Genomic DNA, 17,598 nt, shown 5'->3' with positions numbered 1-17,598 from the left:
CATCCTCTGCTCTGCTCTGCACCAAGCCTGACTCAGTTGGGCCCAGCCACTGCCACCCCTTCACAGCCTGAGGGTGGTAGCAGCCCTATGGACATACTTTTAAAATCCTGGCCTGAAATTGGTCAGCAAAGTATGGCTCATCCAGAAATACGATATTACAGAGACCATAAAAGCATGTTTACAAAGTGTTTTTATGGCTATGGAAATAAATGGTCATATGTAAAATAAAAAATAACAATAGACACATTGGTATTCATAGCATGAGATCAACAATGCAAAAAAAAAAAAAATCATAAAGGAAAAGACAAACAGGGAAGTCACCTGCTGACAGTGGTTATTTCTGGATGATGGCCTTATGGGTGCCTGTTTCTTCTTCTTTTGACTTTTCTATATTTTGCAATCTTTCACAATAGACACACATCGCTTTACAATGGGGTGAGGGGGCGACATTTAAAACCTGACTTGCCTTGAAGACTGTGTGAGCCCCTTCCCTCTGCGCACTTCAAAGGGCCCAGGTCTGGACCATGGTTCCCCATCTGCAGAGCCTGCCCTGCCGAGCCCCTCAGCAGGAGCTCCGCGCTTGGGAAAACACTGCAGCCCTGCGTGGGCCTCTGGTTTGATGTCTCTGCCCTCCCTCCTGTTCTCCCTTCTTGCTTCACCTGAATTTCCCTGGAGAGACACAGACTGCAGCCTGAATCCAATCTTCCCTCCCAAGCAGTCTAAATCGCTCAGCTCCGCAGATGCCGCCGAACCAGATACCGCCGAACCAGATACCAGGCTTCACTGCCTGGCAAAACGAGCCTGCCCTGCAACAGACCTCATCCCTGGGGGCTCAGAGAATGCCCTCCCCAGCCCCGTACTGGCTAGGGTGCAACCTTCTCAGAGAAGAAGGCCAGAAAGGCACCCAAGAACCCAGAGTGTAAAATGGACTGTGCCCGCCCCTCCCTCTCTGTGCATTGCTGTCACCCAGGATCACACATGGGACACCAGCAACTCACTTCTTCCTTCCACAAGTATTTAATCAACGCTTCCCCGGCAGCTCTGTGGTAAAGAATCCGACTGCTAATGCAGGAGATGCAGAAGATGTGGGTTTGATCCCTGGATAGGGAAGATCCCCTGGAGAAGGAAACGTCAATCCACTCCAGTATTCTTGCCTGGAGAATTCCATGGACAGAAAAGCCTGGTGGGCTACACAGTCCATTGATTCCCAAAAAGTCGGACACGACTGAGCAACTATCACTTTTACTTTCCTTTAGGCGAAGCTGAGCAGCCCCTGCCTGGAGGAGGTCAAGTTCCACTGAGGGACAGGCTTGTGACAACAAGCTGCGTGAATGGAGGGATCCACGCCATGTCCACGGAGCAGCAGTGGGAGGAGCAGACCCTGCATCTGGGAAAGGCTGGTCAGGAGCAGTTGCACCTGAGCCGTATTCCTGAAAGATGCGGACTAACTGGACAAAAGAGACATAGGTCAGCGTTGTGTGCAATGAAAACAGCATGAGCAAAGAAGCAAACACAAAATCAGAGCATGTTTCAGATTTCTGAAGGGAAATAAGAAATGGGAGTTTTGGGAGCTGAAAAGGTACCAACCCTGTTTGCAGGACTAGGGAGGTAAAAGTCCCTCCTTTTGGCCAGCGGAGCCAGCCGGGTCTCTAAGGAGAGGAGCTCTGGCAGTGGCAGTGCAGGAGAGAAAAATGGAAGGCAGATCCGCCGCCGGGGGCTGCAGTCAATACTTGGTCTGCCCATCTCCCTAGCACCGTAATGGAAATCTACCACAGAGCAGATGTTTGTTCTGCCCTGGTCCAGTAATGAGCAGTGTCATGAACGGGGCACATTTTAGACCCTTTCACAGTCCCAGCCCTGTGGGAGAAATTGCCTGCAGCTGGCCAGGGAGACCCACACCTGGAAACTTGGCCCTGGGAACCAGAGAAGTGTGTTAGTCGCTCAATCATCTTCAACTCTTTGCAACCTCATGGACTGTAGCCCACCATGCTCCTCTGTCCATGGAATTCTCCAGGCAAGAATACTGGAGTGAGTAGCCAGTCCCTTCTTCAGGGACTCTCCCCAACCCAGGGATGGAACCCGGGTCTCCTGCATTGCAGGTGGATTCTTTACCATCTGAGCCACCAGGGAAGCCCAGGGAACTGGAGAAGCTTAATCCTATCTTCTTGGAGGCCCTGGTCTGTGATTATGAACCTGAAAGAAGCTGGTGGTGGTCCCATTTGTCATGGGATAGAGCATAGAGGGAGCTATTCTGCAAGAAAGGAGGCAAACAAGACAGGAGAAACAGGAGAGAGGCCACAATGGAAAGTGGTCTGGGTTCTGCACTGCCCAACCTCTGGTCCCATTTTTGAGACCCAACTTTAGCCCCAGCCTTCCTTTGCATTCCATGGATTTGGAAGAAAAGTGATTTTTTTTTTGGTTAAGGTTGAAAGTTGAAACTCTGTTACTTGTAACCCAAAAGTCCTAATAAAGCTTTATTCAAAAGCTTGAGCAGTGTAGTGGAGTTGAAGAGAACAAGAGTTATTTGGGAACTCCTTAGACGATGAAGTCAACCAGACAGGAGTCTGGGTGCTTTGTCAATGAGCCAAGTTCAATTACTGACAGATGGCCTACTTTGCATACCTTCCAAAGACATCCATGGGCTTCAGAAAGAGAATGTATTGGCTGTTACTATCTAGGAACCACCTCTCCACAAGCAGATGCCTGGGCAGCTCAGGTAAGACATGCAAGCCATCTTGGCATAAGAAGATGCAAGGTCCTGGTCATCCAGTGAGCACTCTGGGCCCTACAGCTACTTAGAGGATGGTTGAGTAACTAGCACCGCCAACATCTCCAGACTGAGTTTCCTGAGGCCCAGGGATAAATGGCATCACCACCTTTGTGGGGGAGCAAGTTGCCTGTGGCCAGTTAATGAGACTTCGGGTGCCACTGCAGCCAGGAGCAGAGGAGAGGTGGTAGAAGCTCCAGGGCAGGGTGGAGCTGTATGGCTGGTCTAGTTTTGTGTGTGTGTGTGTGTGTGTGTGTTTTGTTTTTTTTTTTTTTTTTTTACTATTTATTTACTTATTTGGCTACACCAGGTCTTAGAAGTGGCATGCAGCATCTTTTAGTTGCAGTGGCATGCAAACTCTTAGTTGAGGCATGTGGGATCCAGTTCCCTGGCCAGGGATCGAACCCAGAACTCCTGCACCAGGAGCATGGAGGCTTAGCCACTGGACCACCAGGGAAATGCCCCCTCCTGTGTTTCTAAATGTCACTCAGAGTCACTGATCCCTTCAATTAGGAACCTCTGTCTCATACTTCATCTGCCAAGTTTAGCTTCATCTTAAAGCTTGGGAAGTTTTCCATCTTAAAAAAAAAAAAACCTTACCCAAATTTTTCATCTGATCCACATTTCCAGATTTCAGTGCAGCAGCATATTGGTTGGCCTCATTTAAGAGAACAGGAAGAGTGCTCAGCCAAGCTTCAGCCTGGCACAATTTAGCACAGGCATCTTCTGGAAACAGGCTCCATGAAAAAGTAAAGGTGTCACTTTCCCAGGTGGGTGGAGTTCAGCCAACTCTGGCCTAAACCAGGTATACTGGGTAAATAGGGAGGATCTGTACAGCCTGGGGGGCACTGGGAGAAGCCCATTTCTTCTCTGAAGAGCTTGGCCATCACCCCAAGTCCCTCCATCCCCTGGGTTTCTGAAGAAGCAGTTTCCATTTCAGCCAAGACAAAGACCTACCTCCACTCACAGGATCAGACCATGGGGTTGTAGCAGAATTTCTCCTTTTGATAACATCCCAAAGATTCAGGAAATAGTTAAGCATAAATGTCCTTCTTCTTTAAGATAAAAGGTCTTGCTTCCACTCTTGCAGAACAGAAGAGAAAAAAAACTTCATTTTTTCCTCTCTCTGATTGCGGGTAGAATAAACTAGGAGGCCAGTTATCCTGGTTTGTACAGAAATTCCCTCCCTGCCTGGGCCCCCAAACCCTTTTCTATTGAATGCCCTGAAGCTGTTTCACTGAAGCAGCCTCAAAGCTCAGAGCAGACATGGCATGTGGACCCCACTGGAGGGATCCACACAGCTGCCAAGACTGCAGGCAGGAAGGAGGCACAGTTTGTTCGATGAAGGTGGCCTCCGCGACCTATCGAAGTGTCCATCTTGTCTCCTCCGTGGGGTGTGCAAAGCACCTCAGGGTGGCTGTCAGCTGCAAACACACAGGTTCTTTTTGTCTCCTCTGATGAAGTTGCTCTCCTCTGTGCCCTCACTGAGTGTTTGCTGGACACTTAGTATGTGCCAGACACCCTCACCATTCCAACATTTGTGACATTGGCTCTTTCTCCACTCCAAAGCACATGACACCACCGTAATGGCAGAGAGTGAAGAGGAACTAAAGAGCCTCTTGATGAAGGTGAAAGAGGAGAGTGAAAAAGCTGGCTTAAAACTCAACATTCAAAAAACAAAAATCATGGCATCCAGTCCCATCACTTCATGGCAAATAGATGGAGGAAAAGTGGAAACAAGTGGCAGATTTTATTTTCTTGGCTCTGAAATCACTGCAGATGGTGACTGCAGTCATGAAATTAAAAGACACTTGTTCCTTGGAAGAAAAGCTATGACAAGCCTAGACAGTGTATTAAAAAGCAGAGACATCTCTTTGCCAACAAAGGTCTGTCTACTCAAAGCTGTGGTTTTTCCAGTAACCATGTACAGATGTGAGAGTTGGACCATAAAGCAAGGCTGAGCGCTGAAGAATTGATGCTTTTGAACTGTGGTATTGGACATGACACTTGAGAGTCCCTTGGATTGCAAGGTGATCAAACCAGTCAATCCTAAAGGAAATCAACCTTGAATATTCATTGGAAGGACTGAAGCTGAAGCTTGAGCTCCATACTTTGGCCACCAGATATGAAGAGCCAACTCATTGGAAAAAGACCCTGATGCTGGGAAAGATTGAGGGCAGGACGAGAAGGGGGCAAAAGAGGATGAAATGGTCAGATGGCGTCACCAACTCAATGGACATGAATTTGAGCAAACTCATAGAGAAAATGAAGGACAGGGAAGTCTGGCATGCTGCAGTCCATGGGGTCACAAAGAGTCAGACATGACTCAGCAACTGAACAACGACAACCACTCCGAAGCAGCCAAGAGTTTTCAAGACTCCAGTCTCTTCGCCCCTCAAACACCTCCAGTGAGGAATGCCACACTAACAGCATGATGACTATCCTGTCCAGCTTTATCCAGAGGCAGCCAAATGGTCAGCTTTGTGGGGTCAGGCACAACCAGCCAAGAAAGAGACACTGGGGACTGTAGCTGCGCCTTGAAATGGACTCAGAGACTAAGTTGCCTGTGGGAAGCCCAGCTTCCTCACCAGCACCAGGGCTGGCCCCTTCTAGAAGCTCAGGGGACCCCAAGAAGATGTACTGCAGCTCCTCCCCTCTCCAGGTACCACAGCCTCTCCCTGGCCTACTACAGGTCCTGGCTCCACACCTGGAGCCTACACCTGAAGGGCAGACCCAGCCTGCCAGGGAGAGGGAGACCAAGACACTTAGATCACTTGCCACCTCCACGGGGTCCCCTCTATCTCCTTGTCTCCTCCATGGGACATGGGTTGGGGACCAAGCCCTCTCAGTGATGCGGGAGCAAAGGACCCCATGGAGCAAGGAACTCAGCACAGGAACACGAGGCCTGGGGCGGTCAGCCACTGAGAGTCAGGCTGAGGGAAGAGCTGAGCAGGTGATGATGAGGCCGGCTTCACCAGGGCCCCCGGGGATGCAAATTCTAAGTGGGCCGATTCCACAGAGCCTCTTCAAACCAATTTTGTAAACTTATTCAACATGGTAGAATAAGACAGCAAAACAAATTTTCTGTTAAGACAAATCATATGCTTCTTTCTCTTCCGAAGAAAAGATTACTTGTATCTACAGAACATTGCATAACATTTTAACAAATTTGAGATTGTCTCTCTCGATTCTCAGTTTTCCTGCACCTTTCTCAAAAGCATTAGTTACAGTCACAGGAGATGAAGATAACTCACAAGGAAACAGTTACAAAATCTGGCTGAAGATATATTTAAAAGTTGTTTTTCTCTAGCATTTACCTCAGCGAAATGTTTTGTTGGCTGTTGTTCTGGTTCTCGATTTGGATGTTTATTTGTTTGTGGGGCTGTGCAATTTTCTGAAAAGACACCTTCTTGAATGTAAAAATTAGAGAAAAAAATAACTGCCTTCTTCCTGGTAGTCATGCACCCTTAGGTCTCAGGACTTCAGCAGCACTGACGGCCAGCTTCAGGCAGCTGTCTGACCCTCGGTCTCAGGCTTAGGGGTGTGGTCCGTGGTTGCTACATTCCGTTTATTTATGTGCATGTCACAAAATTTACACTAGAGACAGATCAGCCCTGGAAGGCCAAGGGGTAGGAGAGAGAAGTATTCTGGTGTGTGTGCGACATGTAAACCGTGTGTAGTATGTTATGCTTGTGTGTTTCATGTGTGCTCACTCAGGCATGTCTGACTCTTTGCGACCCCATGGACTGTAGCATGCCTGGCTCCTCTGTCCATGGAATTTTCTCGGTAAGAATATTGTTAGAAAATTGTTATAATACAATGTTGAGAGGCTGGGGAGGGCATTTTCACCTGCAGAGGACGGGGATGATAGGGTGACAGTACTTTATAAGAAAGCCCCTGAGCCCTCAGCCCCTGCTCCATGGGCCCTACCACCAACCCCTCAGCTCCTGGTCCTCAGAGGCCCTCTCTGCAAGCTCAGCTGTCTAGCAGGTATAGTTTTCTCCCTTCCAGCCCTGTAATTCCACAGCCAACATGGCAACTGGACTCTGGCAAGATGATCCTATATTCTGAAATTGTGTCCTCGATCTTGGCATTAAAATGTTATTCTTTATATTAAGTGATGAAGATTAACACCTAGGTTTTTTTTAATGCTAACATTTGCTAAGATAAATGGTTGGGATGGTATCTAAAATCCTTTTTGGAAATGGAACTGGCCCGTGAAAACCAGATCTGGGGATTTATAATACAAGGGAGTATGTGGACTTGAATTTCTACAGGCATGGCCGGGAACCCCAGGCTCGCTGTCCACTGGCTGATAGCTTATTCACTTCCAGGGGAGGCCTTAGTTTCCACATCCTTCAAACCACAAAACTTAATTAGATCTTGATTTTAAAAAAAAAAAAAACAGACCCCCCAAAAAAATCTGGGTAATGATTGGAGACATTCTGTGTATAGACTGGGTTTAAATGATGTTGGGATATTACTAACTTCCTCAGGAGTAAAAGTAGGGTACTAGTTCCCTGGGAGAACTTACTTATTTTTAGGAGACACATGCTGAAGTCTTTAGAGGTGAACTTTTATGATGCCTGCAATCTCCTGTGAGATGGTTCAGAGGGGAGAAAAAGAGCAAGAAGCAAACTCGGCAAAATGTGAACGATTGCTGAATCCAGATGAGTTCACTATACTATTCTCTTAAATTCCCTGTATTTTACAGGTTGGCATAATAAAAAGTTATGGGGAAAGGCTTTAAATAAACACCCCATTTGCTGATTTGGTGCAGATTAAATAAAACAATATATCAGAGAAATTCCTGTCTGAGAACAGGGAACAGAAGGGCAAACCTGGAACCCAGCCAGTCACTATTCTCAGGTGTCCCATCTTTTTTCCATGAAAACAAGAAGGTATCAGAAGAAGGCCTTGGTGAAATCTTGCCCGGGAGATTCATCTCCCTTTAGGATAGTCTTAATTTTCAACCCACCAGTAAGCTCACAAATGTGCTTCTGGGATCCCAAGGTATTTAAACTTTATGTATGTTTGGGGCTGTTTTCATAGCCAAAAAGTCCAAGAAATAACAAAGGGTTTCTAAATCAATTAGAGATAGAAAGCAAGAGGAGGGGGAAGAAGAGGAGAAGATGGGAGGAAGGAGAGAAAAGCCCTTGAGCAAGTCCCTGGTCATGGGTCATTGGAAGATTTTCTGAAGCCCAGATAATCAGACCAGAAGCAGAATAAAAAATGTCCATTCCCTTAGCTTCACTACCAACGTTGTTTATTGCTAATCCTTGTTAATGCTCTTAAGTCACAGCGTATATTTCTACCTTTATGAAAGCCTATACATCCTCTTTCAGAATGACCTATTTATGGTCCTTGACTATTCGTGAGCTGAATGTATGCCCAGGTCTGGAATCAACACATCAGGTGGATGACAAACGGACCTCCAGATGACCGGTGGTGGAGGTGAGTGCATAAGCTGGGCCTGGGGGAGATCTGAGGGTTCAAGGAGGGGACCCAGGAGGACTGCTCAGGCAGGAGGCAAAGACAGTACATTTCTTGCCATCTGATGCTCTGGTCTGTCCCCAAATAGGAATGCTCTGATCTTAAACCCAGCTTGCAAAACTGAGTAGAGGTTCAAGGGAAGGTAGAGTCCTAGAGCACTTATGACACCTGCTATGGTCAGGAAGTCCCTGAAAGGGCTCCTCTGTACCCAAGAGGAGAGGGAAGGTAAGCCCAACGGTGGGCTCCTGCAGCAGTCTCTGACTAAAGACCAGGAAGTAAGCATGAGGACTAAACTGCCTTGGCCAGAGCCCCTGACAATAGTCCATGACTCCCCTCTAGACAGATGTTAAGTTTCTCATTCTTAGTCTAAGACCACAGCCAAGAACCACTCCAAAGGGACCTGCCAGTGGAATTAGAGAGCAAAACTTTCCACTGAGATGATGGAAGCATGGTTCCCTGGATCCTGACTCTTCCATGAATTCTGAGAGCGGTCTGAAAGCCCATCTCATTTCCCTTTATATTCTTGGCTCTTCTCAAATGGAGCCATCAATGCCATTGCCTGCAGAGCCCATTCCCGGTGCAAACCTCAGGACTTTAGGAGCAGGGCTTGCCGAGTCAGAGCTGGCTCCTCCTAACTCCCCCTCCAACCCTTGTTGCTTTGGTCTAGGTTCTCTGCGCAGAGAAGCCTCCTCTTGCTTTTCACATTCGCCCACTTCCCTGGTCCCTCCCAGCTTTCAGTTCCATGCTTAAGTCATTCATAGCCCAGCACAGACTCCATGCTGAGAAGCAACAAAGGGCAGGGAGGGGTCTCCAGCAGATAGTCACAGAGGGTCTCTAAAGCCCCATCCCACAGGGAACTGAATTCCACAGACTGGCCATCCCCCTTCGCTTCTAGTCTGTCCTTTCACTCCTCTGCAATGTCATGTTCAATGTTCTGTCTCTGTTTGCATGGTCATCTTCGTGGCTCTGGGATCAGCTCTCTCTTCTGAACCATCACTGTGGCTTGCCAGTCCTCTGCTCACATGTTCACTGAGTAAGCTTGCACTGAGCTGAGCCTGCAGGCCAGGCCCTGCACGGGGTACTGGCGAGCATTGCTTCTCCTGCCACTGCAAACCAAGGAGCAAGTGATGCCAGGTGGACCACCTCAAAAATCACCGCAAACTCGTCACTGTCCTACTCAAGATCTCTAGACCACTCCCTTTATCTCATGAAATACTAGTGTTAGTCACTCAGTGATGTCCAACTCATTGTGAACTCATGGACTGTAACCCACTAGGCTCCTCTCTCCAAGGGATTTTCCAGACTGGAGTGGGTTGCCATTTCCTTCTCCAGTACCCAAGGTTACTACGAAAAAAACTAACCAGTGTTAGTATATCCTTTCTTACCCCCTTCTCCTGGAACACAAGCCCAGCCATGTTCCTGAAACTCTGATCTGTCTTTACCTTCACCTCTCTCTACTCTTGAGATAGCTTAAGACTTTTGTGTGAGTGTAAGGGTGCATGAGTGTGCATGCAAGTTTAAACATTTACATGTTTGTGGGATGTGTGGGTATGTTTGGGTGTGTATGGTTTAGGTCCTTCAAAGAGAATTAATATTTAGTTGGTCCTGTGGCTTAAAGCTCAACATTCAGAAAACGAAGATCATGGCATCCAGTCCCATCACTTCATGGGAAATAGATGGGGAAACAGTGGAAACAGTGTCAGACTTTATTTTTCTGGGCTCCAAAGTCACTACAGATGGTGACTGCAGCCATGAAATTAAAAGACGCTTACTCCTTGGAAGGAAAGTTATGACCAACCTAGATAGCATATTCAAAAGCAGAGACATTACTTTGCCAACAAAGGTTCGTCTAGTCAAGGCTATGGTTTTTCCTGTGGTCATGTATGGATGTGAGAGTTGGACTGTGAAGAAGGCTGAGTGCCGAAGAATTGATGCTTTTGAACTGTGCTGTTGGAGAAGACTCTTGAGAATCCCTTGGACTGCAAGGAGATCCAACAAGTCCATTCTGAAGGAGATCAGCCCTGGGATTTCTTTGGAAGGAATGATGCTAAAGCTGAAACTCCAGTACTTTGGCCACCTCATGCGAAGAGTTGACTCATTGGAAAAGACTCTGATGCTGGGAGGGATTGGGGGCAGGAGGAGAAGGGGACGACAGAGGATGAGATGGCTGGATGGCATTGCTGACTCGATGGACGTGAGTCTGAGTGAACTCCGGGAGTTGGTGATGGACAGGGAGGCCTGGTGTGCTGAGATTCATGGGGTCGCAAAGAGTCGGACACGACTGAGTGACTGATCTGATCTGATAGAAGAAGAGGATAAAAGTGAGAGTTTTTTAAGACAGAAACAGAAGCAGGCAAAGAGGAGAAAGGGATAAGAACCCCAGATCTGCCTTAAGGAGCTGAATAATCAGTGGGACCACCATGCAAAAGATGGAAGTGGGTCCTCTCTCAATTTTTTTCTGACACCAGCTGTACCTGAGATTCCTTGATGAAACCCTGGAGGAGGGAATGAAGCCTCATTATAATTGCTACCAGGTCTCCTGCCAGCAGACAGGCAGGGGGTGTCTGAGCAAATTAAATCTGATTTAGAGAAATAAAGGAACATGGCAGGTCACACCTTCTGTTGCTGTGGACTGACTGTCAGGATAGGTCAGAACTCCCTGGTTGAATGCTTGCAGCTCTCCATGATCAGATCCCAACCTGCATTTCTAGTCTAGCCCACCCTCCACTGCCTAACGTCTACCACACACCATCTTTAAACATACCTTGTGCTTTCTCACGCTTTTGCCTTTACACATTCATTTCCTCGGCAAGCAATGCACTTCATCCCTTTGCCATCTGTTGAAATTCTTCCCAGTTTCAAGCTCACGGGGTACCTATTTTAAGGCACACAACTGGATTTTACCTCCAGACTGACATGCTCTCTTCCTTGTTTGTACCCCCGTCTGTGCTTGTTGCTGCCCCTGTGACATTTATCACAGTCTGTCTCAGTAAAGAGAACTGCACACTTGCCCCCACTTCCCTACCAGATTGAAAACTCCTTAATGAAAGTATTAGCATGAATTTTATTCTATATGAACTTTCAGTGCCTAGGGCAGTGTCCTGTACAACACAGATTCATAGTAAATCTTTGTTCAATGCATTAATGAATGATTCTGTGAGTGAACAGACAAACAGAAATTGGGTGACATGGATGGATGGGGTGGTCCAATAATCCTATATATAAAGCAGAAACGGAGCTTAGCTTTGCATGGCCCTAACTTAGTGTCCAAAAAGACCTCCCCATGCAAGTGTGAAGCCCAGGATTGGGAAGACCTTACCTATGATGATGGGGTGGGGACTGGAGAGTACTGAACAGATATTTCTGCTCTTTGAGTTTGAGAAGACATGGGTTTGACTTCATTTCTCAGTTTCTATGTAGATAGGTCTCTGACTTTTTGCCCAGGAAGGCTGGGTGGAAATCAGACCTTCCTACAAGAGGGACAAATAAGCATTGGGGATCCAGGAAGTAACCCTGGCAGGCCTTTAGCCACTGTCCTGCACCCAGAAGAAAGGGAGCCTGGAAAATAAGTCACAATCTAAGTGGCTTTGTTGTGGAATGTGGTATTGCTGCACAGCCTGTACTTTGACATCAACAAATCCATTGAGTCTCTAGCAAGGAGAGGCAGCAAGGGAACTTACCAGATTTCATCTTGGAAATTCCAGAAAGCCCCTGGAGCTCGGCACCCCCTGGCCTCATAGCAATATTGCTTTACTGAAAAAACATATCAAGAGCCATGTCGTCATGTGTCATATGGTTCTAGTCACGTTCAGGAGGTTCGGGGAGAGGATGAAGGAAATAATTGAGTCAGAAAGAGGAGGCTAAGAGAAGACATGGAAGAAGAAGCAAGGGACAGAAGAAAATGTGGCCTCAGAGCAAGAAACAGAGAGAGAACTCAGACCCACCTGGCACGTTTAGGGATGGAAGGATGAGATGAATGATGCCTTCATCTGACTCTGCCAGAGCAAGGCTAGTATGCTTTGGGTGGGTCACAGGTGGGAACTATTTTATTCAATGAATGTATTGTTTCTATTCAATAATTCAGGCGGTAATCAAGATCAAGAAGAAACTCACATCTGCTGAATGTGCGCCTGTGCTGTGCCACTGACTCACTGAATTCTCAGGACCTTGTGAGGTAAGTACTCAAATTCCTATTTAAACACAAGGAAGTAGAACTTGATGAGGCTAGCTGATTGACCCAAGGTCACCCAGCCAGTAAGCAGCAGTGTCAAAATCCATCTTCACTCTATTCCACCCCAAACACACACTGACAAACCAGTGCCAGTTCCACAGCTCATTGTGTCCTAACCCACAGAGTAGGTCTGATGTGTGTCACCTATCTCCTTTAAGACTCAAATCTTGTAGAGTTTTATATTAAAAGTAAAAATTACATCTTCAGACTATTAAATGATACCACATTCAGGGACTAGAAGTACAGTTTCCAAGGATCCTGCTGACCCAGATCATGGCAACAGAAAACAGGAAGCAGAATGTCACTTTATTATTGGTGGTGCCAAGAGCCCACAGAGTAGAGATCTAATGAATCAAGTTCCAACATTTGGCTTAAGATTGAGCCCAAGGCAGTCCTTCAAATCTGTTCTATGTCAGAAAACAAATCTTGTGCCCTTATTATCATCTGTTCCCCACGTGGAGCTATGATCAGGATCCTGCAGCAGGAGTGAGTGATCTTACTGAAGGTAACAGGAAGATGCCACAGGGGACCTCCCCATGCCACGCATAGTCACACGGCCACCAGAGAATAATGAGCCCACCCCCTAGCAAACCAGGAAAAATCAGTGTCTTTCTCCTTCTGCCCTCAAAGAAAACCTAAGAAGATTGTAAGCAGAAAGGCTTGGCGCACAGGAAGGTTAACTGTGTTTCCAATCCTACTTTAATATTCAGCTATTTTAATAGCATGAAGGACTTCACAGGTGGCGCAGGTGGTAACGAACCTGCCTGCCAATGCAGGAGACACAGAGATGCCGGTTCGATCCCTGGGTCGGGAAGGTCCCCTGAGGAGGTCATGGCAACCCATGCCAGTATGCTTGCCTGGAGAATCCCATGGCCAGAGGAGCCTGGATGGCTACGGTCCCTAGGATCACAAAGAGTTGGACACGACTGAAGCGATTAAGTATGCAGCAGCATGAAAAATGGACCCAAAGACTCATGGCATGTTTGTGAATGGTAATTACACCCAGAGAGGCAACAAAGGATGGTTTGGGTAGGGGAAAACTAGCGATGTGAAGCAAATAGTGTGTCTGTTCAGGGATTGAAAGGGATTCATCCTATTTACCCTACCCCTGAGAGAGGAATAAGTCCACCTCCCTTTGCTGAAATCAAAGGGGAAAAGGTAAACTGAGGCAGCTAGCCTAGTGCCACCATGAGCCACACTCACTAGAGCAACCAGAAGCATGAGCCTCCCCACTCCCAGGACAGAGCTTCCTTGTATAGCTAGAGCCCATATGTAGGACAGGCAGATTCAGAACACCCAGTGGGACAAACCACAGACAGGAAGTGCCCAAGAGTTTTCAGTATCTTGGGTCCAGTGAACTCCTTCCTCCTTATCCTCAAGTCAAACTTTTCACATGTATATGGAGTCATTCGATTCTCCAAGGGCTCCTCTCAAACTGAAAACCATTTCCTCTCACTTGTGTGATAGCCAGAAAATTAACCCAGCCTCTGTTGTCGTGGATATTGTGAGTAAAAGCAAAGATTCTGTGGGTATGATCACACATTTAGAAAGACACCTGCAACGGGTGTCGGGAAGCAAGTGACATCCCAGGTGGAAACTTGGGGTATTCAGCATAAGAGGGGACATGGATAGCAAATTGAAATGGTTAAGTAAAAATTCAGCAATCCTCAATTACAACTGGAAGTAGCAATATGATTTCCTGATGTAATTTATTTAAAAACAAATACATGTTTCCTAGCTATGCTTAATGAGAAGGTCTAGAAACAATAACCAACCCAATAGCAATGAGCACCCTTAGCATTCAGACGGTAGTCTCCAAATCCCACAAAAGGGAGCCAGGTTTCCAAGGAGAAGTGTGCATTCTGGATCAGGACATGAACAAGGGGAGAATGTTACACCTCATTAAACTAGAAAGTAAGAAAGCGATCAGTCACGTCCACAGGACTCAGAGCCAGTTTGAACAGACGGGATCTTCCAGCAAAGAAGGGACAACTGGGGCATCAGCAAGGCTAAAAGCTACAATGGACTGACACATATTTGATATGTTTCAACCTATGAGTTTCATAATAATGCTCACAAGAAGAAAAATCTACACTGGACACATTTGGATAAGGTTCTGGAATCAGCTCACTGTTTTGAAACCTTATAAGTAAAGGAGAAGAATTAAGGCTATTTCTCTTTCTTATACACCTAGATTTCTGGGTATTCCAACAGCCAATGAAGTGAGGTTTTTCTTTGTAAATGATTTTCCAGTTTATAAATTAAAAAAAAAAGACTAAAAAATAGTATGACACTGTGTTACTACTTCTAATGAATTAATGGTCCTAAGGTACAATCATTATGGCTGCTAATCATGAAAATAAACACCAGACACTCCATGACTCTTAATGGAAGTCACACCACCACCTAGGAAGTAGTCTTGCCAACAAACCTCTCCCGAATCTGGGCACACTTCTAAATCTATTTGCAGGCAATACAAGAGACAAGGAACAATGTAATCGATTCTGAAGATGCTATCCACCAAACTGACAGTGGAAACTTTATAAGAAAGACAACAACAAAATTGAGAGGCTTAGAAGAAATCAGCTAATCTCAAGATGTGCACCTTATCTGGATCCTGATTCAAATAAACTAATTAAAAAATCACATTTATTAAGACATGGACATTTAAACATTGACTGGATATTGATGTTGAAAGTATTAGTATTAAATTCTTAGATGTAATGATTATGTTTGGGTTATTTTCTAGCATCCATATTACTTGTCAGGGATTTGCTTCAAAAGTATTCAGAAAGAGGGACTTCCCTGATTGTCCAGGGGCTAAGACTCCATGCTCCCAATGCAAGGGGCCCAGGTTTGATCCCTGGTAGCAGAACTGGAGGGAGAGGGAAATGGCAACCCACTCCAGTGTTCTTGCCTGGAGAATCCCAGGGACCGGGGAGCCTGGTGGGCTGCCGTCTATGGGGTCACACAGAGTCGGACACCACTGAAGCGACTCAGCAGCAGCAGAACTAGATCCCACATGCCCCAACCAGGGGTTTGCAAGCCACAACTAAGACCTGGTGCAGCCAAATAAATAAATATTTTTCTTTTTTAAAAAGAGTGTTCAGAAAAAGAAACAAGGTTGACCATGGTCGATAACTGAAAAGCTAAGTGATGAATACACAGAGAATATGAGTTTCTCTCATCCAGTTTTGCGTAATTACTAAAGCGGTCAAACACAAAAGGTTTAAGAAATAAAAAGATAGTGTCTTCCACTTTTTCATGACTGTCTTGCTTATTGTATTGTTGACCTAGATCTATTTTTCTGATTCAGCTGAATCAGTACATTCTAATTCTACTCCTAAGACAAGGATCATACCCAAAATATTTCTAAACACAAACATCTGATAAGACCAATTCCCCAATCATATTACCTAACCTAAAAATGTCATACTGAATTTTCTTAAAGTTCTTTTTTGATTAGCATCTCTCAGCATCCCCTTCCCAACGCCTGTTGCAGGTGTCTTTTCAAACATATGATCATTTCATAAAAGGAACCAACTGCTGAATGGCTCCCTGACTCATTTCCTGTCAATATCCCCCAATCTAGAAGTACTACAACTGGAAGGTTACCAATGCTTCACTACACAACAGTGATGGACAATCACCAGTCAGGAACAGGAGGAGGAGGCGCTGGTGGTGGCACTTTGCCTTCCAGTTGACCTACCACTATACTCTGTTTTCTGGGCAGATTATTTCATCTCTGTTACCCCTTCGTAGGCTTTCCTGGTAACTCAGCCTGTAAAGACTCTGCCTGCAATGCAGGAGACCACGGTTCGATTCCTGGGTCAGGAAGATCCACTGGAGAAGGGATAGGCTACCCACTCCTGTATTCTTGGGCTTCCCGGGTGGTTCAGCTGTAAAGAACTCTCCTGCAATGTGGGAGACCTAGGTTGGAAAGATCCCCTGGAGAAGGAAACAGCTACCCACTCCAGTATTCTGGTCCAGAGAATTCCACGGCTGTCCATGGGGTCACAAAGAGTCAGACACGACTAAGCAACTTTCACTTTCACCCCTTCATAGTGTTTTCATGGAGAATAAGATAACGCATGTAAGTATTAAAAAGAGGTCCAGACATAGAAAAAGTGCCCTAAATTGGCAAGATTTCTTCCCCCTGGAAGAAGCTGAAGCTCCAATACTTTGGCCACCTGATGCAAAGAACTGACTCATTGGAAAAAGACCCTGATGCTTGGAAAGACTGAAGGCAGGAGGAGAAAGGAAATGACAGAGGATGAGATGGTTGGATGGCATCACTGACTCTATGGACATGCATTTGAGCAAGCTCAAGGGGTTGGTGACGGACAGGAAATCCTAATATGCTGCAGTTCCATGGGGTCACAAAGAATTGGACACAACTGAGCAACTGAACTGAACTTCCCACTGGAAACAGAAGCCAGCAAAGACCTCAGTAGGAACCCCAGTGGTGGTAAAGAGGAGGTACCCAAGAAGTCAAGGGAGCCCAGAGACAATGTTCAAAGTACAGGTACAATGAAAGTGAAAAAGTGAAAGTGAAGTCGCCCAGTCATGTCCGACTCTTTGCGAGCCCATGGACTGTAGCCCACCAGGCTCCTCCATCCATGGAATTTTCCAGGCAAGAGTACTGGAGTGGGTTGCCATTTCCTTCTCAAGAAAACTACTTAGGATATGGTCAAGTTGGGACAGTGAGAAATCTTAGTGACCTACAAAGTAGGTCACCAGGCCTCAGGAGGTAGAGACATCACAGTGAGATTGTGACCCCATGGGGAATATAGGGCTGCTGATCTGCTGTATCCACACACCTGCCCCCCACCTTGTACCTGGCCTCCTGGCACCCACCCCCTGCAGCCCAGCACCCAGACAGCTCAGCCTCCCCAGTGTGTGGCTCATCCTTTAAGCTTCCTCCCCGTGTCACTTGCAAACTCCAACTGGCATTTTTCCCTGGCACAACCTCTTTGTGTGCAATAACCTTATCCATGGGTTTCAGGCAAGACAAAAAAAAAAGCTTAGATAAATTTCAAAGATCCATGAAATCAGATTCTGAGAATCAAAAGCTACAGGCATGCCCCATCCACACCGAGCAGGCGTC

Source organism: Bos taurus, chromosome 28 (assembly GCF_002263795.3).
Source record: "Bos taurus isolate L1 Dominette 01449 registration number 42190680 breed Hereford chromosome 28, ARS-UCD2.0, whole genome shotgun sequence".
NCBI classification, from domain to species: domain Eukaryota; kingdom Metazoa; phylum Chordata; class Mammalia; order Artiodactyla; family Bovidae; genus Bos; species Bos taurus.
This window is presented reverse-complemented; position numbering follows the sequence as displayed.